The sequence below is a fragment of the Gallus gallus genome, chromosome 4 (assembly GCF_016699485.2).
Source record: "Gallus gallus isolate bGalGal1 chromosome 4, bGalGal1.mat.broiler.GRCg7b, whole genome shotgun sequence".
Classification (NCBI taxonomy): Eukaryota; Metazoa; Chordata; class Aves; order Galliformes; family Phasianidae; genus Gallus; species Gallus gallus.
Window position 1 is genome coordinate 75,256,430 of NC_052535.1, and position 25,404 is coordinate 75,281,833.

At 36.8% G+C, this 25,404-nt stretch overlaps 1 long non-coding RNA gene across 4 annotated transcripts in view; it reads right to left on the minus strand.

Annotated features, from left to right (window-relative positions):
* LOC101750905 overlaps window positions 1–25,404 on the minus strand; it is a 174,082-nt gene that overhangs the window by 113,584 nt on the left and 35,094 nt on the right. Inside the window, exons 1-3 of one of the 4 annotated variants that reach the window (XR_006939228.1) lie at window positions 20,535–20,600; window positions 19,505–19,597; window positions 5,867–7,222 (exon numbers count right to left, since the gene is read on the minus strand). This is a non-coding gene — a long non-coding RNA (uncharacterized LOC101750905). Of the gene's footprint in view, window positions 1–5,866; window positions 7,223–12,031; window positions 12,583–19,504; window positions 19,598–20,534; window positions 20,601–25,404 lie in introns of those variants that run through there. The other 3 variants (XR_006939227.1, XR_006939226.1, XR_003075057.3) reach the window with 3 other exon arrangements.

Below are 25,404 nucleotides of genomic sequence, written 5' to 3' on the forward strand. Positions count from 1 at the left end.
ATTTAGTGAATCTCTCTTACAAGCTCCAGTTTTACATACAGGCACTGCATCCATAGCAAACATGCTGGACTCCAAAATATTTCACTCTGGTTTGCATTTTGTTAGCTCAGCCAAGGGGAAAGGCACCTAAACACCATCTTTCAGTCTTCGGAAGGCAGGAGACATCCTCTTACCCCACTGTATTCCTCTACAGCTCTAGGAGAAAACCTTCGGCCTTCTCTCCCACTACAGCAGTAATAACAAAGAGGAAATTACCTTGGTAAGAAAAGGAATAGTCTAAAGAGGTAGCCTGTCTCCCACTCCTGCCTGTGAAGCAGTGTTATTTCAGACCAGCTTATGTTTGGCAGCAGCCTGACGTGTGATTTGGACAGAGCATTGGAAGTGAACACGGTGAGCTCATCTGCTTGTGGCATCCTGAGCAAGCTGGCCTTGCAGAATATGCAATAGACAAAAAGCAAGGACCTCTAAGAAGAAACCTTCCTGTAAAACTAAACTTGCTGGTCTTTCAGGCCTCATATGTCCAAGGATTCTAGCTGTCCAGGAAAGTTATCTACCACATGTTTCAGTAAGTAAAAGGAGTAAGTACATAACGTACTCTGAGTTGCATAAACAACTGAAGTTTTGGCTTTTTTTTTCCCCCCCTAAACATGCTCTATAACGTGTTTCTTCTCCAGCTTGGCTTGGAAGTTTCTTGTTTTCTGAAACCATTTTTCCTCTGGGCAAAGGAACCAGACTATTGGCCTTAGCGACTCCTTAGATCACCATGTAATCTGGAATGCACAACACCCTACTGAGGATTATACAACAGATTTTAACTAAATAGTTCTTACACTAATTTTTCTGATACTTTTTCTTTTTTTCTTCCAACCAAATTGTTCTGCCATCATTTATGATTACTTGGCATTGTTGCTGGAAAGAAATGGGACGTTGGCAGATCCTATATGTAAATAGACTTCTCCAGCACAATGACACTTGGAATCCTAATTTACTCAAGGAAATAATCAATTCTCTGTCAAAGCAGCTTCCATGTGAATAAAAGATTCACATATGTTTATGTGCTCCTTTCAAAATTTTTGCTCACTTCAGAAAATCTGTAGAAAGCTTCTGAACACTTCTCATAGGAAAAAATATTTCTGTTTCCTTACAGTTCCTGAAACCCTGTCTCACTTTGCACCTCTGAAGTGTCTTTGATGCAAGGATTATGATCAGAAAGCTGCCAGGATCAAGGTATTTAACCTGTCTTACCACAGATGTCTAGCCAAGATAACACAGAACACTGCTCTCAAGCACACATAACTTGACAGATTTGCTTTTAGTTTCTTTCTTTAAATAAGAGAAAGGAAAAAAAAAAAGCTTTGGGGCTTTAAACAGAGTCTGTATCAAATTCCCCAGTTTTATCTGAAAAAGAACTATGTCACGAATGCTTCACAGCTTCTGGTTCAGTAGAAATTAACTAAGGCTTCGTGTGTTGACCGGAAAGTAATGCCTTCTATTTCATCATGTTGGCCCATGACATCAGAGGTGGATGTTGGTGGCATAGTAATAGAGACTGAACCTTTCCACCAACATTCCGTTACATTTTGCTGCTGTGTGACAGATGGCAGCACAGGGGCAGTCTGACAAAATGGCATCTGACATGAAAGTGCATACGAAGCAAAGGGATGAAATTGCATTCCAGCATGCAGAAAAAATTGCACCTATTGACATTCATCAACACTTGCTGAACGTTTATGGAGACCAAACAGTGGATGTGAGCCCAAAGAGTGGTGCATTTCAGCAGTGGTGACAGTGGGTCACCTCTGCTGGTGCAGATTTTTACAAGCGCAGCATGCAGGCTCTTGTTCGCTGCTGGAAAAAATACACAGCTAATGATGGTGACTATGTTGAAAAGCAGTGTTTTGTAGCTGAGAATTTGCTCTACCAAATAGCCGTATTTTGTAGTTTCCATGGAAACAAATAAAAGGCATTACTTTCGGAGCAATCTATGTACATCTCTACTGAGGCATATCAAGTGTGGAGCAATATTCTATGGCCATTTTCAGCCCTTGACCTGCCTAATTTAGTGAACACACTGACCTTGCTAAAAATTTTCTAATTAGGGATTGTAGATTGATTGTTGTTATAAATAACCCAGGTATTTCTTTCATACAAGCAGTGTACACCATTCTTTCTGCCCTTAAACAATACAGACAGCATTATTTCTTCTACCCAGTATAAATGATAACAAAAATAAGATTGTTGGGAATGAATGTAAAAGGCAGCTTTCTTATTCACAGTTATTCTTTCTTTTTCATAGCCTGTGCACCCTCTCTGTTTCTATTTGATCTAAGGGCAAATTTCCTTTTCTGAGCTGACTGGTTCTTGACTTTCAGGTGCATCTTATTTTGACAGAGGACAGAAGTCTTTAAAATCTTACATAACTATTAGCCATAGAAACCTCTTCAGTTTTACCATTTTCTTCTACATCAGCTCTTAGTAAACAAAACAACAAAAAAAATCCATCTACTTAAGGGAGTTGAGCACACACAGCATCTACTCAAAGGTTTCTGATTGACGGCACTACAAAATTCTACTATTCAACAGTATTACCTTACCTAATAAACTTTAAGCTCTTACCTATACCAGAAAGCTTAAAAGATAAATTAAATATTGAATGTGCGCTTAAAGCTCAGTAGGCACTCCTAACAATCCCATGTGCGAACACTTCTATTCTGGAACCATTCTCTTCATTCCAATTAGCTTAATTCACTTTAAGATACTTTATTATGTCCATTTGCACATTCCCATGAAATGCAGTTAGAAAATTTCACTCATGACAGTCCCATGAGGTGGCTAGATACAGAAATGGGTACAAATTGGAGATTTCTTTTTTTTTTCCACCAGTTACTACAGTCAAGTTCCAAGGACATAATGCACAAAAGGTACAGTGGTCCTCTCTCAAGAAAACACTTTAATTATAGGCTGCTGGCAGAGATCCAAAGGAAGGCTGGCTATCATTATGGGCTGAAGGCTTTGATCTAGTTAAATTCAGAAAAAGCAATGCAAAGCGGACAAAGCAAAGTAATTACTATTATCTGGAGGAAATACAACAATACTAGAGCTGGTCTTTGCTCTTCACAAGAGATGTGTTCTTTTGTTAAGGCAGCAGGCTTGACCTCTGTGTATTCATTCAGCTAGGTTAGAGCACATGCGAATATTTAGCAACCTTTCTTTCCTTACAAACAATGCTTAGCAGGGCAAACATTGTATGTTTGATGACTCTCATTAACCATATATTTGAAGGAAAAGTATCTGCTCTACAGCATGTACACAGTTCTATTGTGTGTATTCCTATATACAACTACATATCTCATCTGTGTGATATCAATGACCAGTTATTAAAGCTAGTATTACATAACATAAATAGTGTGAGCGATGTAACAGAGTCTCAACTATAATTGTGAAATAGTAATAACACAAGGACAAACCCACACAAACAAGCCTATAAGAAAAAAATATATATATTAGGGGGAAAAAGACCCTAGGAAATTGTAATTTCATGCAGGTAAAATGCTCCCCCTTACCCAACCTTTTATCCTAAGAACCATCACATTTAATCCCCTGTCCCATTAAACACTACCTGCTGAAAAAAGAGCAACCTACCTGCAAGTTTTGTTGCCATTTACTAAGTGCATATCTAGAGCAGCAGGGAGATATTTCCTGCCCATGGAAGGACAGCACCCCCCCCATGCAGTCATTTCAGCACCTTAACAATTATCTCAGTCACCTTTAGAGGCACCTCTCAGAACCTCGCCCTAGAGATGGTGACTGCTGCAGTCCCAGAACAGCCCCATTTGAAACGCCCAGGCTGAGAACAGCTGTATCAGTGCACCAGCTCTGCTGAAATAACACAATTCTGACTATATGCAAAACACCGCACTATTCCCATGGACAGGCATGGTGTACAGAGGAACTCAGTGAAGACTCTTCTCGAAGCACTGGGTGGCTCAAGCTCATTTCTGATTCTCTCTTGCTTGGCAGGGTGCCACCATTTACATGTTTCACTTTCTGAAATGGTGGATTACATTAAAATTCAGGATGGAAACATCTTGGCTCATAAGAAAAATATTGCATTTCACCCTTAGTACTTCCAAATTGTGTACTTCATTCTGCACATAAACTGGGAGAGACTTTTCTGAGATGAATTTGTTTTGGTACAGAAGAAAATGAAAACATTTTGGAGGCAAGTGCATTGCAAAATGCCTCCAACACCTCTCAAATTCAGCTTTTCACATTACTGGACTACTGACCTCAACCACTGCTAAGTACAATCGCAAATTTTACAGTATTATTTCATAATCCCCTATGGAAACTTATTTCCTGTCTTTTGGGGAAAAGAGGAAACAACTCATTACAAGGAACACAGCAATGGCCAACCATTCCTGACAAGAGATCAGAGATCAGACCTCTTCAACTTCTTTCGAAAAACAATGTCTAAAGTATTTATTCCTGCGGGGGGAGGGGGAAGAAAAAAAAAAAGACTGGTTTTGCAGATTATTGTAAGGCTTTCCTTTGTAGCTTATGTCACTTAGGATTTTGTAGAAACTCGTTTTCTGAACATATTTTCTGATAGTTGTTCAAAATACTGTGTTTAGTATCCCTTCTTGTAAGAATTTTGGAATGCTTTAGTAAAACGCAGATACTGAGATGTTTTCCTTCACATTCAAAATGATGGACTTCAGTGAATTCTTAGCATCACTAGGAACCTTTCTTAATTATTTTTCAAGGAGAGGTGAATCATTCTTTTCTGCAAGTTCATGAATTATGCATTATATTCAATACAATGCTCAGTCATGTGATTATTAATACATCTCTCTCATACACAAACACACACACAGTTCTTAATCATCCAAGGCTGACATTTTTCTGAGGCAGCTGAATAATTCCTTCTATTTCATCTGAGGGTTTTGAGCTTCCCTGCTGAATGGCTCAGCACTCTCTTGGGCCTGAAGATGGAGGCACCTGTCCTACCAGTTGCTCAGCATCTGAGTCCTGCTGAGGACCTTGGGGTCCCAAGATCCCACCTGAACAGTGTTGAAATGTTGAGCAGCAGAACAAAGCTCTCTCTGCCCAAAGCAAAGCTCTATCAGGACACCCAGGGTGAAGCTGCAACCACCACACACACTGCAGCAGCACTTCTTTGCTTCCGAGCCTCCTCGCTCCCCACCTTGCCCACACACTATCCAGGCATTTTTCCCACCTAGCTCCATGCCAAGTTACTAGCAGGGCCTTCATTTATCTTTATGTGTTACTATAATCTTTGTACACCAACTAATGCAGCAGGCTTTTGGACATAGCCCAAAGAAACAAATCTATTTTTTTAAAAATAAATTTTCATCTAAAACAGTAATATATAAATGAGTTTGAGGTTATCGGCCATATGAATATTGCAGATCAGATAACATTTTGTTTGATAGTGAGATATTTAGTGATATTTCCCTCTCACAATAGCAGTAAAGAGCCTTCTCCCCCTCCCCCCCCCATGTTGTTAAAGGAGTCACATTTTGTACTCCTCTACAAAATTTCCTCTGTTAAAAAAATTACATCTCAATATTTTCAGGCCCAGTATAAAACCTCTGTTGACCTAGCATATTTTGCTTACTCGTTATATATTTCTACAGATATATATCAAATTTATGTAAGGAACATAAAAAGCAAATTTCAGGGAATTGCAGAGAAACCTGATATAAATAGGAAAATAAGAATCAGTATAGCTGATCAACAGAACTGAACGAAGGTGACATTCCTGCTTTTTCCCCCCCACTCTTAAAAATTTTGAAATTGTAGGTCTTTTTCATAAGCAGACTACAGTCAAATAATATTTTTGAAAGATTATATTTCTCATTCGTTGAATAATTATCCACAGATGCAATGTTTATTGAACACCCAAATTTGACACCCTAGATCATTCACCATCTCTGGATTTGAATGCAGTTGTCTCACATTACTAATTTCTAATCCTCATGCATGGCAATGAGTCTCAGTCTCCCATTCTTGTTTTGCTTCAGCAAAATGTCATATTCTGACAAATTGGTGTAATGCAGGATGATCCCAAAGGAACATTTGGATGTATTTATACATTTTACTGGGTTTAAAATGAACTGCAGACAAATGCAGGAAATAAAAATTAAAATGAACTCCCCGTACTCTGAATGGTGGGAAGAGGGATAAGCTGAGGCACATTGCTCCCAGGGAAGGAAGATGAAGTCCTTTTGCAAAGAGAGGTTCCAAATCATTGTTACACATCCTTATCCCAGAACTCTCGTGCCAAACACAACTTTAATAAACTAAACTACCCAAACAAAAGCATATAGATGGAGTGTTTACTGCATTATGAATAAAGTCCTCTTAACAGCACTAAGATCTGTGCAAATTGAATATATATACAATTCTTACTGATGCTGAGATGCTTCCCCAAACTCTCAAACCTAAAAATCTGTGCCAGGAAAAAAAAATAGCACTGTGTTTTTTACCCCGTAGCAGGAATGACCACTATGAGGTCCCTAAGCAGTAGTGCCATAGCATGGTTACAGTGCATCTTGAGCCAGTGAACTTCCCAGTGTTCTCATGGCCTTCACCCATCATCTGCCATGGACTGCAGGCTCTCCACCTGATGGCTGTTCTGCAGAAAGCCTCATGATACATTTTTGCAAAAATCTGAGAATCCCTAAGCTATTTAGGCTGCATTTGAAACATCACTGGTGGACTGAGGAAGGCTGTTTTTTAACATTCCAGTCCAGCTGGACTGCAGGAATGAAATATTAACTTAGCCAGTAAATTGGCCATTTCAGGTAGTGCCCCAGGCCCTTGTCTGGCCAGAGTAGGTTTCAATAGCTGCAGCTCTCTCTCATTTTATTCCTTCCCATTGTCTGATCAAGAGTCTTTCTAAGTTCCTGTCTACATTATCAGTTTATGAAGAGGGTTAGTTAGATGGGAAATTCATTATAGGCACTGCTAGTAAGTGGTTTACCCCTGCTGAATTTCTGCTTTTCTGTTCAATTTGCTCTCTTTTACTCCATTAAATCTCTGCTACAGAACTGTGCTCAGTGGTCACATGGTAAAAATACAGCATGCCATTTATAAAAACAAGATTTCATTGAACAGTGATCAATATGAATCTTTTATGTAGGGAAGGAAACTCATCTCCTTGTGGTGTAGTGTAAGCCTGGTATTCAAAGCATCCCTGCAAAAGAAGACATACATAAAGCAAAAGAAAGCACCATGATATCTATTACTGTGGAATATAAACAGAGTTATTAAGTGTTAGCCAAGCACTCAAAGGAAGAATTAGTTTGAATAAGGCCACTTGGAAAACAAGTTCAAATCACCCCAGGAACTGAGCAAAGGAGTTCACCGAGAAGAGAATTGGTTTACCAGATTTCCTTCATTCCATCCTCTGTGCAAACTCACATTTCCATAGCACAGATTGCTATGTCTGGCTAAGTTTTGATGCAATTAGCATGTTTCAATCCAGTATGAACACAATATTTTCATGAATTGATATAATGCAGGCCACTGATTATTCAAATAACTTCAAGGAGCTTTGCATATCTCTGCATTAAGAAGAAGTGCTGTAATTTTAGAGATATTTTCCTCTTAATGGAAGCAAACCAGTTGTTAATATCATGCACAGCATCATCTGCAAATAGCACATTGCTGAACTAAAAGGCTTTAATGTATTAGACCAATGGCCAAAGAATCAGTCTCCATGGCAACTCTATATTAAGTTTCTCTGCTACAACAATTGTGAAGACAATTCAATCACAACTCATTTGAGCTGAATTCTTCTATATTTCTAAATGACTCATAAATATTTCTACTTCTGACTTTTTGTCTTAGTTTTAGGAGGAAAAAAAACATAGCAAAATGAAAGGCTGAATGAAAGATTGACCTTCCCAAAGTCAGTGAGTTATTCAACAACTCTGATTTAAAAAAGAGAAAACATATTACAGTTTAAATATGTTAAATGTTAGACATAGCACCTACCGATGAAGCCCAGGCAGAATCCACCAGCTAGGGCTATGAAGATTTTATAATATCAGTTGTTCATTTCTGAACTTTCATCACATATATGAGGGGCAAAGTAGAAATCACCTGCTACCAATTGCCTTCAGCACAATGTTCCTTTATATTAGAGGCTTTCCCTAGAAGTCTTTTAAGTCACTTCATAACTGAATATCCAAATACACCAGTCTTTCCAGCTTTGAGCTGACCAGAGCTCTTTGCCAGGTCAGTCTTAGAAGTGGGTTGGCTGGTGTGCATATCCATATACTTGTCTCTTGTGCTGGATTACTGCAATGTAACCAAAGAAACAACTATCAGACAGCGTTCCTTAGAAAGCTGTCTGATACAAACACAACTGCTCACCAGCTGAGGCCACAATGAGCATATGATAGCATAGCTCCCATCTCTGCACTGACTGCCCACTGAAAAATGGACAAATGTGCAGTGTCATCCCAGGTAACTGGACTCTACCTTGGGACTGACCTTTGCTGTCTATGAGATCACTTCCCTGCCTGTGAGTACTGAGTTCTGTAGAAGCTCCTTTCCACTGGAAAGAATGATTGATAGACATAAACATGCCACAGTGAGGAAAAGATGTCACAGAATAGTAGGTAAAATTTTGGACATTATTTCTGATGAAAATGAAAGCACAGAAACTCAATGAGATTATATTGCCTTCCACATTTCCCAGTTCATTATCTGAAACAAAAAATTCCCCGTGGCACGGGTGGATATTGTAACCTCCTGCACAACCCCTATGGTATTCATATTTTGATCATCCTTTTTCTGAGCATCAGGTTCAAATGACCCCAGAGCTTCAGAGCAACAGCTGAAGTGGACCTTATAATTTATTATCCATATTGCTAAAAACATTAGTGTAAGATATCTCCATTTGTTATGAAATAGTATCTGCATCCCTTCTTATACTGCCTGAAACAATGATACACTAATTACTTAACAGGGTCAGCGCTTGCTACCACAACACTAATAATTAACACAAATATCAGCGATATTGAGACTTACTGCAACAGATTTAGTCCTGAGGTTAAAACTGTTCATTCACCTAAATTCACTTAAAAGAGGAACCAGATTAGACTGAAAGATCTGAGAGTTTTAAGTATATTTAAAGTTTTAATGCTTAATTTATAAAACATGCAAGCAGGAATATGGTGTGTGGTTTTAGGTTTCCATTAAAATACTTTGCATGTATCCATTAGTGCTTATTAAAAAACCCACACAATTTAATCTGACCATCTCAAAGGGACATAGGTTGGATGTCTTTAGTTTCCAGGTCACATCTAATTATTTTAATGAATCGATACTACAAAGCTACAACAACATCCAAAACTACACCAACATTCATGAGCAATTAAAATTTGATCTTGACTCATCCTGCTTATCACTACTGATCTTACCAGTCATATGTATTACTCCTTAATCCCTCTTTCCTGTAACATCTTTAGGTTTGACTGCAGAATGTGGGCAGTCATTTAAAAACCATGAGACACCAAATGAATGTCTACAGGTAAAATGTCTTATAGCAATGAAGCATCCATTTATTTTAAAAGCAGTGAGGTTTAATGGAACATTACTGAAGCTTTTAATCTTTTCTCAAGATATTTCATGCAGACCTTTTCTCCTGGGAGCCCTGTCTGCAGGGATCCTAGAGCTAAACTGCAGTCAAGCTGCTATTTGAGCTAGGGTTGAAGTAGTTCATGCTTAAATTGCAGAAACCTCACAGCAGAAAACTACAGTAACAAAAAAAACTTTACATAAAAGCCTTTGTCTTTAATCTCCTTCTTTAGAAGATTAGAGGCTTAATTACAATGACTTGCAGCAGGGCCAAACCCTACTTCCACTGGAGTTAAAATGGCTTCACAGGGACCAGAGTTTTGCCATCAGCATCAGCCCGTACACTGCAATAATGCTCTTAATCTCAATCTCTATGATGTAAAGACTTTTTTCCTCATAAGCAGAATTTATTAGCTCTCATCCACTGACTCGGTAAGTATAGTTTCATTGCTTTGGAATCAGAAGTGAATCACATTCACAGAAAGCAACCCCATGAAAGACACTGTTTGCAAGGGCTTAATTAAACATACCCAAGATCTACTGTGTATTTGAGCTACAGGTACATATATTGAGCAAAATTACCTCCTTTCTGTACTTACCATCTCCTAGGAGCATGGCACTTTTGCTGTAAAATTAAGCTGTACCTATGTTAGTGGGGTCAGCTAAGCATCATATTCCTCCCTTTGAAAGTTTTCTGTCACCCTTCAGTTGCAAAAGTTTCTAATTTCAGAGTTTCCAGTTAATTCAGTATGTCTGTGAGATAGTAAACTCAACACCACTTAGTTTTCTATAAAGAAGAGCATACTTTGAAAGGGAGTTTTAGGACAAATGATGACATTCAGAGTATACTATATTTAAATAAGTATTTTCCTTACAGTTCAATAATATTTTTCGAAATAGTCTTAAAAAAATACTACAGTGGGTGCCCCTTCAGGAAACGCATTGTGGCAAAGAGTTTGTATGCCAAAAGCTCAGTATTCTATAAGTGGTTTCAAACAAGAGTTATTTCTCCTGTGATACAAGTGACTAATTAATCATCTGAAGTCAACACATATCTAGAATATTTACTAAGTTTAATGAAAAGTACTTTTTAGGAACTATATTTTAATCACTAGCTCACTACAAATGTAATTTGCCACAAAGCCAGCAAATACGATTACACATGTAATTCTGATGTGAATTAATACATTATAGTTTTCAAATCTAAATAACATTTGTGAATACTACAGCATAATTCAAGCAACGGGAATTCAATCCTACACTAAGAAAACTGATGCATTTTTGAATCCTCATTTTTGCTTCAGTCTGTATTTCCACACAAAAGACTTTATAATTTCCAAATGCACTTCACAATTAGAATACATCACAGCCCTTCTATGGTAAAAAAAAAAAACAAAACACACTACTAACTGCCCTTACAGTTCTTTAAATCAGATACTTAATCTCATGTTATGTTCTGTGTGAGATAAGTACAAAATTATTATTCAAAATCCCAAAGCATCTAAGAAATCAGTGAAGATCTTATGCTTGTGAGGGTGTAAATGTATGTATGTGTAAGTACATATTCATCCACATAAGACTTTTTTTTTTTTTTTAAGTTGCAAAATACTTGAGTTTTCATGTAAAAAAAATGTATAAGCAGAAATTATCACCGCAAGGTCTCAGGATGTTGAAGATAGAGCTTGCTCAGCTCCAGGAGTGTCAGGATGCCTCACTCAGATGTAACCCACCACCTTCCTCAAGGTGCCTGTTCTCAACAGATCTGGAGGACATCGGCAGCTCTGGAGCCACACCAGAGCCACTTTGGACCTCCTGCCTCTCCCAAGGTTAGTAACTTGAGTTTACTCAAGTGATATGACAGTTACGCATCTTCCAAAGCTAAAGAGGTCTCAATGGTGACTGAGTTGAAGCACAGGACAAGCAAACGCATTACGGTAATACAGACTAATCTAAACTTATGCATCCAGTCTAGTCTCTCCATGAGTACACGCATTTAAAAATCACACCTCAGGTGCTATCTAGATAGCAGACATAGATGAACTACTTTTTAAAGTTTGAATTCATCCAGAGACCAATTTAACCTTTATGTATTCCTCCCACAAGCATTCATTCTTTGAACTCGTTACTCCTTTTTCAATTTTGCTTATCTGTAGAATCAACAAATATACAGAGTGGTGTGGTCAAATTGGTATCTTCAGATCATACAGCTAGAAAGATTATCACATTGGAAAGGGATAATTGGAAATAAATGAAAAAGTTCACCCATGTCATAGGCTCGCAGAAAAAACTCCAAGAAAATTGATATCCAGAAAGAGATCCTTCCCCTGTGGCAGTCAGCTCTTAAATGGGGTCTGGGAGAGGTGGAGCCAGGCTCCAGCCCTTCTGGTCACACAGCTGAATTGCCTTCACCTGCACTCCCACAGCTGACTCTGTGCTCACCTCAGGTGATCAATCAGAGATCAATTCAGGCCATGATTCAACAGTTCCCATACTCTTATCTAGCAAGATGAAAGTCTCTAAAAATAACTAAAGGAGTATTCTTCATCCAAAAGAATTTTTACTTTCATACAGAGAATTTAATTAAATCAGATTCTAATCCACTTAGTGTTCAAACTGTACTCAGACAGCCCTAAAATGTATTTGTTCCATCATCCACTTATTCATTTGAAAGCATATAATAAATCTTTCCATTTTGTACATCTTCTAACAGTAATAATTATAAAACCAGAGTGCATTTTTTTAACAGCTATTAATATTTTTCAGAAAAAAAGTGAGAATGATTATCCCCATTTTATAGGTGGGAAACCTATTTTCCATTTCATTAATGATGCCCTCTTTCTTCACACTTCATTAAGTCATTCACAACAGCACACAGGGATTATAAAATAGTGCCATGATAGTATTTGATGCATGCACATTTCTTCATTTTGCTGTAGTATAACTTGCTTCAGTGCAGTCTTGAACAATCTTTAGGAACAAATATAGAGATTTATTAATGATATTCAAATCTACATGTAACTAAATACAACTCAAGTAGAAAACCTCTATCACAAAGCCAAACTAAGAAATCCTTAATAAATGAAACTTCATGAATGGCAATGGAATGACACATAAGCTATTTAATTCACAGGTTTTCAGAAAGTTAATGAAAGACAAAACCAACTCATTTTATTCTTTACTATACTTTACATTTTAAAATGTACCTCATGAAAAATTTCCAACTCTTAATTTGGTGTGAACAATAGCTGATCAGACTAGTGTAATGCTTAGCTATCTGCCCTCTTACAAAAAAAACACAAATCATCTTGGATTCAGTCCGTATATAGATATGCATCAAATCCAGGAAATGTTATCTTCAGAGGATACCCGAGTTACAAGATAAATAGGCTGTTGACCAATTCAACTTTCTGCTTATTTTCACTCTTTTAAACAACTGAAGTTGTTACTGAGGCCACCATAACTACAGCGTTTCCGTGTTATTTCTTTGACTGGCAGCTGTAAAAATGCCATAGTGACCTTGAAAAGAGCACTGATATGGGAGCAGTACAGTAGAGAAAAGACAGTGAAGCACAGCAATAGTTTTGAGTAGCTCCATGGAAATTCAGCTTTGTTTCCATGCTGCCAATTACAGCTAGAGGAGTTTATTCTATTTCACTTCAAGCCTCTCTCATTCTGCTGGCCAACAAGATCCAGAAGAGCATAGTGCAGAAAATGAGTGACTTCAGTTTCAGGGGAGCATGTTAAAGCATATGCCCCAGCCTAGGCTTAGGATGGCAGCACAGATACCTCCAAAACTGTAGAATGTTACAGCTGCTGACAAACTGACCTGTTACTTTGTTCAACATGGAGCCTGCTTCAACTCTACTGGCCTTTTTTTACCTCGTCTGCAATTACCCGAGTTACACTAAAAGCTATTTAAGAAATACAAAAGGAAAAAAAAATACTAATTGTATGCTTCATAACTATATTTTCTATCATTTCTATCTTTTTCTCACCTTTAAGCATACACTGTCATGCCTATAAAGTCAACTATTTGGGGACAGAGACTTCACGATATTTTCCATACAGGATTTTGCACACCTTTATACACTTCGTACAAAACTTAGGAAGTATTTGTTGTTGACATGAAACGCTGTTAGCATAGCTGCTTATTAAGTGAACACCTACTTAAGGATCTTTTTGCTTAATAATGGTCTAGCTTGGAGACATCATTTCATCCTTTCAACAAGGGTAGCATGCTCACTCTTAACAGGGAGAAATTTGGCAGTGGAAGTATAAGATTTATTTTTACATGTTCTAGTGTCACAATATGGAAACCTATATTTAATCATAGATGCCAAAAAGTTGTTGTATTTCCTACTCTAAATATTTTGAAACTGTACAGATGGAGACATTTCTGGTTTCTAAAACACTTTCAATTCTTAAAGCTTTGTCAGTTCCCATCAGAAAGGATCACCCATTAGTCAACATAACAAAAGCTCTGTAGTGGAAAAAGTACAACTGAACTTGAATCAAGGGCATAGAATGGCAAGAAACTCCTTTTGGAAAAAGGAGTGGCTTCTATAACATCACAGTGTAATGCAAAGTATTGGCAACACATTGAAAACATCTCTCTATGCAAGTAAACAAAACCTTCTGTTTCTGAGAAGCTGATCTAAGTGCAATTTCAAATATATAGATTGATGGGCAACATTTTCTAGCATGGTTAGCTAAAAAATCTCATATGAGTACTGACAGTTAAAATTTAGCTGCTATAGTGAATATTAACTTTCTAGAGCACTTCTCTGAATGCATTTATAATCCATTATAGTCTTAATTACAACATTAATATTTGTTCTCTCATTCTCTCTCTTAGAACTGTAATTTCATCATCTCTTAGAAGCTGGTATGATTAATGTTTTCCAGAAGTGAAATAATACGTTTATTTGACAGCATTTTACGACTCTTCTGCATCACTGGTGAAGACTTTATTGCTTCTCTAAGTAACATGAGAAAAGACTCCCCATATTTCTACTCAGGAATTCATAAGTGGAATTGAGTGATCTCACATGCACCTGCCACCTGCTCTGCAAGTAGAAATCTTCTCAGAAGACTTGAGATACTGCCTTTTCCTTAATCCATAAGTATCTCACTGTGTCAAATTAGACTGTCTGGAAACCACAGTCTCTGAGTTTCAGTCGATCTTACTACGCATTAGTACTACCTCTCCAAGTAAGAAAAACAAGGTGTCAAAGAAATATTTTGGTAATAATTCGGAAGTAAGAAAGAAATTTATAAGGGGAGTAAGATGAGTATGGGTTATGTGAGGATCTGGGAGAATAAAAATGGATAACAACAGGCAAAATAAGAGGAGACAATACACTGAAAGGAGGGAAAAGATGTGAAAAAATGAGATTTACATCAAGACAGTTTACAATAAGGTTGGAAAAATACTTGAAAATTTAAACAAGAAAGGGGAAGAGGTACTTTATGACACGTTTCATCTGTTCATGTTCTCATCCTCTATTAGTCAAGCATAACAGCCAAAATTCAAGTTGTCAGAAAAAAAACATTGCCTTCCAGTTTGTTAATTGATTTTTAATTTATTTTTTAAACACTTGATTAAGTTTTCATCTTTAGACTGGAAGTCAGTTTAAAAAAAAATCAGCAACAATGAAGAGGTATATATTCTGCTTTGAAAGAATTTCCTCAAGATCATTATCATTTTTATTCAATACATTTGGAAAATATTCAGCAAAAATATTTAAGTTAGTAAAGAAAGGAGCTTTATATTTAAGTTAGCTCTTAATTTTAGAATATAGTGCTTCTTAGTAAACAGTACTTAATCTGAGCATTCAGTGCTTCATTAATTTCAAAGAAAATGAAATCTCAGAGGGTGTGTGATGTGGCCAGAAATAAAAAAGTATTTCTAGCCTCTTTATGGATTTGCTTTTGGAGATCACCCTCTTCCCACATCATTCTTTACCTCTCACCCCCATTTGTATTTGCAAACCAAACTAAATTGCATATTTTCTCACCTTCCACAAATTTTCCCACCAGATACTACAAAACTGCCTTTTTATCCCCCTAATACTTTTGAAGAATTACTTTTCAAAAGACTATCTTTGATGTTTTGAGATTTTAGGAGTTCATATCTCTCCCCAAGTCACTTCATCTTCCCAACTGCAAAGCTTCTGGAGCACGAAGTGTAAGAAGCTCTTCAGGATTATTTCTAGAGATGTTCATTAACCATAAGACTTGAAGAATATAACTTTTTTTAAAGAAAAAAAAAGGTATCCTAGTTCCTATTTATCCATATCCTAATCTTGTTTGGAATGTACTGAACAAAATGTCTTAACAAAGACTTGTGATAATGGTGTCCACCAGCTAATTTTATGTCATATAACTTCATATTAGACCTGTTTTTATAGTCTTGATTTCCACTAAGAAATACTTTTTCTTATCTATAACAGTGTTAGATTCTGCATTAATACTCCTCTACACTGTTTAGTTATATGAATCCAGTTATTTATCATCTCTAAGTTGGATATTTAAATAACTATGGACATTTTCATACCTAAGTGTTTCACCATATTAATATATTTTCTGTTACATTCCTGGAAGTATTGCATGTTCATTACATTCATTGGCAAAAGAGAACCAAGGCACTGAGATAACAGCTATACCATGTCAATCTATGTTAGGAAATTGAATGCATGTTCCACCAGCACTGCAGCTGTACAGACTAGAAGAGTTTGTGTCCACATTCTTTTAAACAGGGTTCCCACAAAGACATTTAGAAATGGTCCTCTGCCAGCACTCATTCCTAGAATAACCCCAGGGGTAATTTATAAAGATGGTAATTAGCACAGACCAAAAGCATTTGACAGAGAAGATTCAAACATGGCTGTTGGTTAAATGACAGTCTGTGGCTACATTCAAAGTTTGGTTTTTCAGCTGAAGCTGTAGTAGCTAACAGCTGAAAAGAATATGTCTGGTCTTTACCAGGGGCAGAAAGACAGAATTTTATCCAAGACTGCCTACATAAGTAAGCTAACTTGAAAGAAGATATGAGGAAAAACAGTCTGTCACTGTCTTTATGATGAATTCTGGTTTTCCCTTGTGATGACGAGAATGAGCCCTGTAAGAACTTTCAAGGGCAGCTACATCTAATTGCTTATACGAGTGCAAGCAAGAAAATTGGCTGGGAAATGAGGAGAAAAGGAAGGTGTTATTCTATTCCTCCTTGTTTAAAAGCCTCCCTGTATAGCAAGGGTGCAGCTGTTGAAATGAAAACAGCTGCTTCCTTCAGAAGGAGCTACACTGCTTTAGCTGGAGCCACATCAAGTTCCTCACTTTTGCTGAGTTCAGCACAGCACAACTGAGTTACTATGTTCCTCTTATTTGCTGTAAAGAGACTTAGGAATTATAAATCACAAAATCTTCATTATTTCATGAGCTCTTATCAGGAAAAAAAAAGACCAGCCTACAGATTTTCTAACTTCTGAATAAAAACAAGACAGCTTGTAATTATTATAGATCTTGACTTAGATCAGATTCCAGTTACAAAAGCACATTTTTCCTGTGTGCTAAGACAAAAGCCAACTCAGGTAAACCTGCAGCTGAACTAAAAATTGGACCTAGGACCCTAGCCTGTAGACTATTTATTCTTTGTCAATAACTGTATAATTCCTCAAATAAATGATTCTAATCAATTTCTATCTGATGAGAAAAAGCTTTTTTCTCTCCTCTAAGTGCATTTTGATACATTACATGGGACAAACAGGATATATTTCAACATACTAAATCAACAGTCATCATTCCTGTGTCATAAAGGTTACATCACTCCTGCAGACTAAATACTTAAAACTTACATTCAATAGAAACAATAGGGAGAACCTAAAAAACTCGATCAGTACAAAATACTGTCAGTAAGACCTGGAGCAGGCCCAACGAAACCAAACTTAAGTTGACTAAAGTTAATCTAAGGAGAATGTTGACAACCTTAATACAGTGCAGCTCCTCAGCTGTCAAAGAACAGCCATGTCACAATCATAGGACTACTGTAGGTAGAAAGGTAATGCCAAAGCTACTTGGTCAGTGGAAAGACACCTATAAACTTCAGTCATTTTCAGACCACAGCTGTAAGTAAGATGGACAAGGAAGTCAAGAAGTTGATTCCAGTTCTAAACCTTTGTACCTCATTATAAAGTGTCACAACTCCCATTAAATATTTTACATTGAAAATATGGAACCTAGACCAGTCTTCTACACAAAGGCAAATTAACCACAGCACCACCAAACAAAAATAGGTAGTTCTCTTTTGTAGAGAAGCAAGGAGCAGTAGAATAGGCATGGACTGCATCTAACAAAAGATGAAAAAGGGTGTGTTTTCAAAAGATTCATTTAGACATGTATCATATTAATTCCCATTCAGCTACTGAGTTTTACCCTGAAACTAGCAATTAAAAGAAATAAGTTCAAGTGACCTGTCTCAAACATACACATAACTCCAATAAATTAATCTGTGACGAAAGAAAAAGATGCTTCTACTCTGAAGGTATATGAGCACTACATAATCATGCAAAGTCACAAAAAAAAAGATACGGTCCTACTACTTTTTCTTATGGTCAATTCATTCACAGTATTTCATTTGGACTCTTACCTCTAATGATATTGTATACCCAGCGCTGCACAACCAGGACTTGGCAATATGCTATACTGCCATCTGGTTTTATTTACCATGGATTTTAAACTATTAAACATTTATTAAAGACCTTATTGGTTAAACCATTCTTCAATAATTGTTGTTATTATTTATTAATCATAATACATCTACATAATTACTTAGGGCCTACTTCTGATACCCTTACTCACACTGAGTAATAGTTTAGGCCATGATATATCTCTACAAAACCACAGATTTGGCTAGCGCTCAGCAGAGATTTGGGAAACCAAACCTGTTTCTCTGTAGCATTTGCACAACGTGTAGTCTGTTAAATGGTTACGGGCACATGCACGTGTGTGTTTCAGTTTTCCGACAAGTTCTCTAAGGTTCCAATTAGTAATTTGAGTTAGAGACGTATATATTGCTAACTTCTCTGAGATAATGAATATGCAGGAAGGGCACATCAAGAGTTATGTCTGCTGTGATTAAATCAGTCATTAACCCTAATTGTGAAGGCAAGTAATGTTTTGTTTCTTAAGATACTTTTTTTCAGGTGCATTATTCAATGCCTACTGCTGTCTTTTGCCGATTTATAACACAGACCAAGAATCACAGCATTTCTTCAGAGAGAAGCATCCAATCTTCTGTAACTTGGAGAACTGAGCATCAGATGGCTCACTTGTCTAAATTATCTCAAGATCATAGAATCACTCAGGTTGAAAAACAAAAAGACCTTAAAGATCATCGAGTCCAACCGTGACCTAACCAGACTACCCTCACAACCCTCCACTAAATCATGTCTCTGAGCACCACATCCAAACAGTTTCTAAACACATCCAGGGATGGTAACTAAGATGAAGACTGCAACCTGCCATAAAATGCATTTTCACTGTTTTAAGGAAATTGTGGGTAGTCCCTTCAGTAAAGAAATCTCTCAAGAAAGTATACACTAAAAAGTTTGACTTAATCTAATCAGAAGATAAAAAGCCCTGAAAAGTATTTTTTTTCCACAGTGCACAAAAGCCAGGGAAAGTAAAGATATATGTATTTAAGAGGAAGGAATCTTGACATTGTACAGATAATCAAGGAAGAGATTATTCTGAGAAAACAGCATGTAACACAATTAAGAGCCCTTCAGAAACAAGGCATCAGGTCTCTGCTAGCCATTTGTGAGTGAGGAAGACATGCTGCAGTCCTAATGAGTCTGATCCAGACAAGAGATTAAATAACTCATTCTCTTACCTCAGGCTGGGAAAACTGTAAAGGCCAGAACATTTCAACATGCTTATGGCATATTGGATTTGTGTTGTCACAAACAGATGAGAACCTAAGGCACTAGGAAAAAAAAAAGTAAAAATAAATTAGTTTTCCTACTTTCATTCAGTTGTCAGCAATTAATGCCAAAAGTCTTTTTTTTTTTAATAAATTATTTTGCTACCTTCAGCACTGTCACAGCAATTCCCTTACCAACAAAACCCACCAACAGTACATTTTAGAAAGATAAATATGTTATCGAGGTAAAGTCAATTGACATTTACATATAATTAAGAGGCACATGAGCAGAGACTTAGGAAAGGATGCAAGCATGTAATTTCACTCAAAAAGGGGCTTTTGGTACTCTCCAGGAAGTAGAGTAGAACGAATTTCGTCTATATATAGGAGGACTGTGACCTTCGAGCAGGAGATTTTTTTTAGGTGGAAATGAACTTAGCAGAAGCGTTCTGTAATTAGAACAAGTAGATGCTGAGAATAATAGCTTGCACTTTAAAATTCACTTTTGTTCTAGAGGCAAAATTAGTTGGGTTTTCTTTTTTCATAGTTTACCTGGTTATTATTCAAAACCATTATACACCCTGCATTAAGGTTAGAATCAGGCTTTCCTATTGCGTTTAACATGAATGACAGAAGTGAAAATAAACAGAAAATTCAGGGATAACATGCATTCTTACAATGTATTTTAATTCATCTTCACCAAACTAAGAAATCTTAATTTCAATCACAAAAAAAAAAAAACTTGCCTAAAGAGACACAACATTCAGAAGTCAAACGTAAAGAGTTATGGCATTAGATTTTAAAAAGTACTTTAAAAATATTATAGCACATCAGAACCTTAACAACCTTTCTTTGATTTAGTCAATTCTAATGCTTTCGTTCTGTGACATCGTAACAGTCAAAAAGACTAACACAAAGGAAAGGTGATACAAGATGTGCAATGACAGAGGGACTAATGCAAAAGAAAGGTGTTATAAGGGAAGGAAAAAGGATTGCTTACCTGTCTCTAAAGATCTAAGCTCAGAGGGAGAAATCCCGCAAAAGAGGGATCTCTAAAAAGAGATCCTCCTCTAGTGGCAGTCAGCCCTTAAACAAGCACTAAGAGAGGTGCAGCCAGGCTCCACCCTTTCTGGTCACACAGCTGAATTGCCTTCACCTGTGCTTCCAGGGCTGACCGGGTCCTTTCCCCAGGTGCTCAATCAGTGGTTCAGGCCATGACTCAGCATTTCCCATACAGATATGCATTAATTCTTTCTGCTCATTAAACCATTTAACCATCTAAATACTACCTATCTGACCATCATGAAAAAGAGAAATTTTGGAAGGCAAAATTCTACAGTTATTTTATTCACAGCTTTATGCAGCTTTTCTAAGCTTTACCTAAACATCCTTTACTTTGAATCTTTTATTTTAGTTTCTACTAACCATAACAGATGAGCATTCATTTACAAGACAGTTAACAAGAAATTCAGCTTTTAAATTCCACTGTAGTCCCTAAAATGAGATTTCATCTTTTGAGAACTAAGTGAAAGTTTAGTAGCTGCTGAGCATCTCTTTGGGCAAGATTTATGTACTCCCATCTTCTCAAAAGTCTCTCAGGCTTGGACAATGCACTATAAGTTGCAGTCAAGCATGCTGTCTAGCATTATTGGTAATGCACTTGGGGCTCAATAAATCATATTTTGTTTAGCTGAAAAGACTATAAGAGCTGAACAGATTCCAGTTCATGGAACTTCTAGGAATCCACAGGAAATGAAGATGTTTCTTTAGCTTTTAGTGCTTCCTGTGTTTAGCCCATGCTGGAAGGGTTTCCCTCTGCTAAAAGTAAGTCTGGATTAGACAAGTCCTTGATTTGCAACCTGATCAATTGTAGATTTGCAACGTGACTTTGGACAAGACTCTTTGAACCAGGCTGATCTCAATTAACTGCAGGCTTCTTTCTCCACTAGCAGTGTCCACCCTGTCTAATTTTCAACTTCAGTGTGTATATGTTACCCTGACCCCGGGCTGTGCCAGTGACAACAGGCCAGAGGGCAGTATGAATACTAAAACAACTTATGAACTCACCTCTTCATGCTTTAATTCGCCACCTGACAAAAGCAGAGAGTAGAAATCCCATCTTTTCTAAATACATATTCTGAAAACAAAAATGTAAGTAACCTAGAGATTAGGAGGCACAGTAATTATAGCAATAACAGCAGTGATGATACTCACAAAATCCACCTTTTGTTACATTTTTGCATAGAGACATCTCTTATCTGCTGAATCACATTAGAAATAAAGATTTTTGTCCTGTTCCTAAGTGCTTTTGTCAAAGCTTATAAAAAGTACAAACGACACAAAGAGCATTTACTCTGAAAAAATATCTTTTCAACTGTGTTATTTGCTATGAATATTTACTTTCATTTTGGCTGTTTTCCACTGAAGTGTTTCTAACATATTATTTAGAGAGCATGCTCCAAAATATCATGACCATTTAATTTGTAGAGTAGTAGAACAAAAAAAAAAAAAAATACTATTATAAGTTTCATGTTTGCAGCAGAAATTTCTAGCTATAGTATGTTTTTGCGCTCGGTTAAATGGAAAATGTGGAAATCGAGTAAATAAAAATGTATTGTAATACACATACACCAGGGGGCAGAGTAAAGGCCACTTTTGACATTTCCTGGCTTTGATCACAGCTGAACAGTGACCATAAAGTTTTTATACATTTAATAGAGTATTTATAATTCTATAATAATATAAATTATAATAATGTATTTCCTAGAGGTGAAACGTTAATTTTATCCTCATCAGATTTTTTCAGTTACCCCAGTAGTTTCTCAACTTTTCTGAGTGCAAGACAAATGTTATTGACATGACATTTTCCTTAAAATACACTTGCTCGCTAGAGACACCTGGTCAATTATATAAATGACATAAATTGTATTATATCTAAAATGAAAGAACATCTCTGCTGACTACTGCCATGTTATATCCATCATCATGGGTGAGAATTGGTAGGTTCTGCAAATATTTCCATTCTCCAGTGAGGAGAAGTCTCCCCAGATGTGCGGCTGTTTTGTCACACTTCTGTCTCCCATGAAATATGTGATAAATCCTATTGGCAGCAGTAAAAAGATGAGAAATATTTTGTGGTGTTGTGTTTGCTTGCACAAATACACACACATACATAGACGTAGTCCAAATTTGAAACACTAAGTTCAAGGTGAAGCCCAGTAAAATTAATGGTAGTTTATGTATTTTTTTCAGTTTCTTTATAACCAGTCCCAGCTAACTTATTCCATTACAAAACAGAACAATTCACAGAAAGAGCGAGAATTTGTTTCTCTCTTGACACACTACATAAGAGTGGTAACTTCCATCACAAAACCTAAAAGTGATTATTTCTGAATCTCTCAATAAATGATTATCCCGCTGTTCAAATCTCATAATAAATACTGCAGGCTGTCCACTTAGAGCATAAGCTTAGCTGAATAAGGTGTCCATGGGGCACAATTTAGTACAGCAAGAATGTCTGACTCAATAAATGTTGATTGTTTTAACAAAAGTGTGCATGAGATCAGAATGACAAATTTGTCCTAGGTAAAATATCATGCTTTTTCCTCTAACCTTTTCTTTAAAATGTACATATACAGACATCTAGACAACTTTGCCTGTCAAAATTTTAGAAAACTTCAGAGATTTCATAAAAAAATACATCAACCAGAAGGCTTGTATTTCCAGGGAGTGTACTATCATGGAAATTAAGATTTAGTGTATATACAAATTTTTCTTTACACGTAGTTCCATAGGAAACACACCCAGCAACAGGAAGCAGTAAGAAAACTTTCATCCCTAAGACTGTTGCTTCATTCTAGCAAACATTTTCCTGACAGTTTTTTTATACAAATATAAAAGATGTAGAAACTCCATATCTTCAAGCAAAAACTGTTTTTGCATTAGAATCAAATAAATTTACTTCTCCCTAATTCCCCCCCCAAAATAAGGTTGTGTTTCAAAGGAGATTCAGCGTAAGATAACATTTATCTTCTTCCTTTCTCTGGGAATTTCCAGATAATGTTTTGTTTCTTTGCAGTTGAACATATAATGTATGCTTGTAGGTTTTATTTAAACACAAACATACGCATCATTTTCTTACATCCTACATAACCTATAGCTTGAAAAATAGGTCTCAGACAAATCACCAGTGAGAAATACTGTGGTATGAAGTTCAGTAGGCAGCATTACCATTTTAGATAAAACTGCAAACTGAATGTAGACACAAGAAAAAAGAAAACAAAATGAATACCACTCACAGAACCAACAGAAAAAAGAAAAAAAAATGAAAAATGAATAAATAAAAAATAGCTTGGGCTGCATTTTATCAATACATCTCAGTACATGGAAAGTGACACAGCTATTCATAGCAAGCAGTCCTTTCCTGCTTCTCTCTTGATTTTAAATCCAATAGTTATAGCACATAATCAAGTGCAAAGCACAAGCCTTTACCTCAGAAACAAAGTACTCTGCTGGCTTAAGGTTATTCTCAAAATGGAACTTAACTCAGAGTATCTTTTTAGGCCTTTTCCAAAATACTGGGATAAGAATCAAAACATTCTCATCAGAATCTCACTGTGTCTTCAGACTGTTCCTACACTTCTCTGCTATTCCATTACATTTTTCTGGAGCACCCAAAGAACACCTAGAATGACTAGGCAGCACCAACTCCCTAGGTATGCCTTAGCACTTCCTGCTGCAGTGTACATAAGACAGCCCTCTCCAACTGTAACTATTTCCACAGTCATTTAAGGAACATAAAATAGAAATGATGATAAGGGAAAATATATTTCAAGCTCTGATCTATACTCCAAAACATATCTTAGGGATGCTAGGCTTTATCCTTTACCTCCCTGTCAAACACTTCAGGGTCAGAAGGACTCAAAGAAGGAATGTCAAAAGCAGAAGAAGCTCAAATAGCAATTTCGATATTGATATTTCCCTAATATCCCACCACTGAAAAGAGGAAGCCTGTAGAATGCTGCATGGTTCTGTTACAATGCACATTACCTTCTCGGAAATGGTAATTCACAGTCAGCTACTATGAGAGGGAAAAGAGAGCACAAAGAAAATGCTCAGTGCTTCATCCTTTTCACCAACTTCTCTGAGATCCAGCTAAACCATAAAGGGCCTGGAGTCTCAGATGTGTGCCACTTAGAGACAGGTGAACTACGTCTCCCAGTGAAAAAATAATCAAATCAATCTGTAAACACTCATGGAGCAAAGAAGTGTGATTTTTTTTTTTTTCAAAAAGGCTTATGAAATAACAACCATATCTTTCTCAGCCATTAGGACATGTTTTTTTTTTGTTTTGGTTTGCTTTGGTTTTTTGTGAAAAAAGCCAGATATTCTTGGCAATTACAGTAGAAGTACGTAAATTTATTTCAAGTGCACAATGTAATTACACGATTTAATTGATGATGTATTATTTCAGACTTACCATATTTTTGTCTTTAATGTATGATCAGTTTATATTTAGGCAATTGGTAGGGAGAAAATGCAAGTTTTTTTCAATGTCAATTAGTTACATTCATTGAAAAGCAAATTCCGGCAATACCCAACCCGGATTTTGGTAGCCCTCTTAAAGATCAATACAGTTGTTTTTTAAACAATCAGAATATTTATTATTTGTGCCACCAAACTGTCCTTCTCACTGCTCAGTACCTCCAATAATGCCTCCCTTCAGGAGAAAAGAGTTGGGCTTTGCTCATTCCTGAAAGATGAGTGAGTAGGGTCGGATCTGATGCCCTGTCCTCCAGTACAAGAGGCTTCCCAGATAAAACCACATCCCTCTGCTGAATCAGGCGGGCAGTCCATCTGGATGCAGTAAG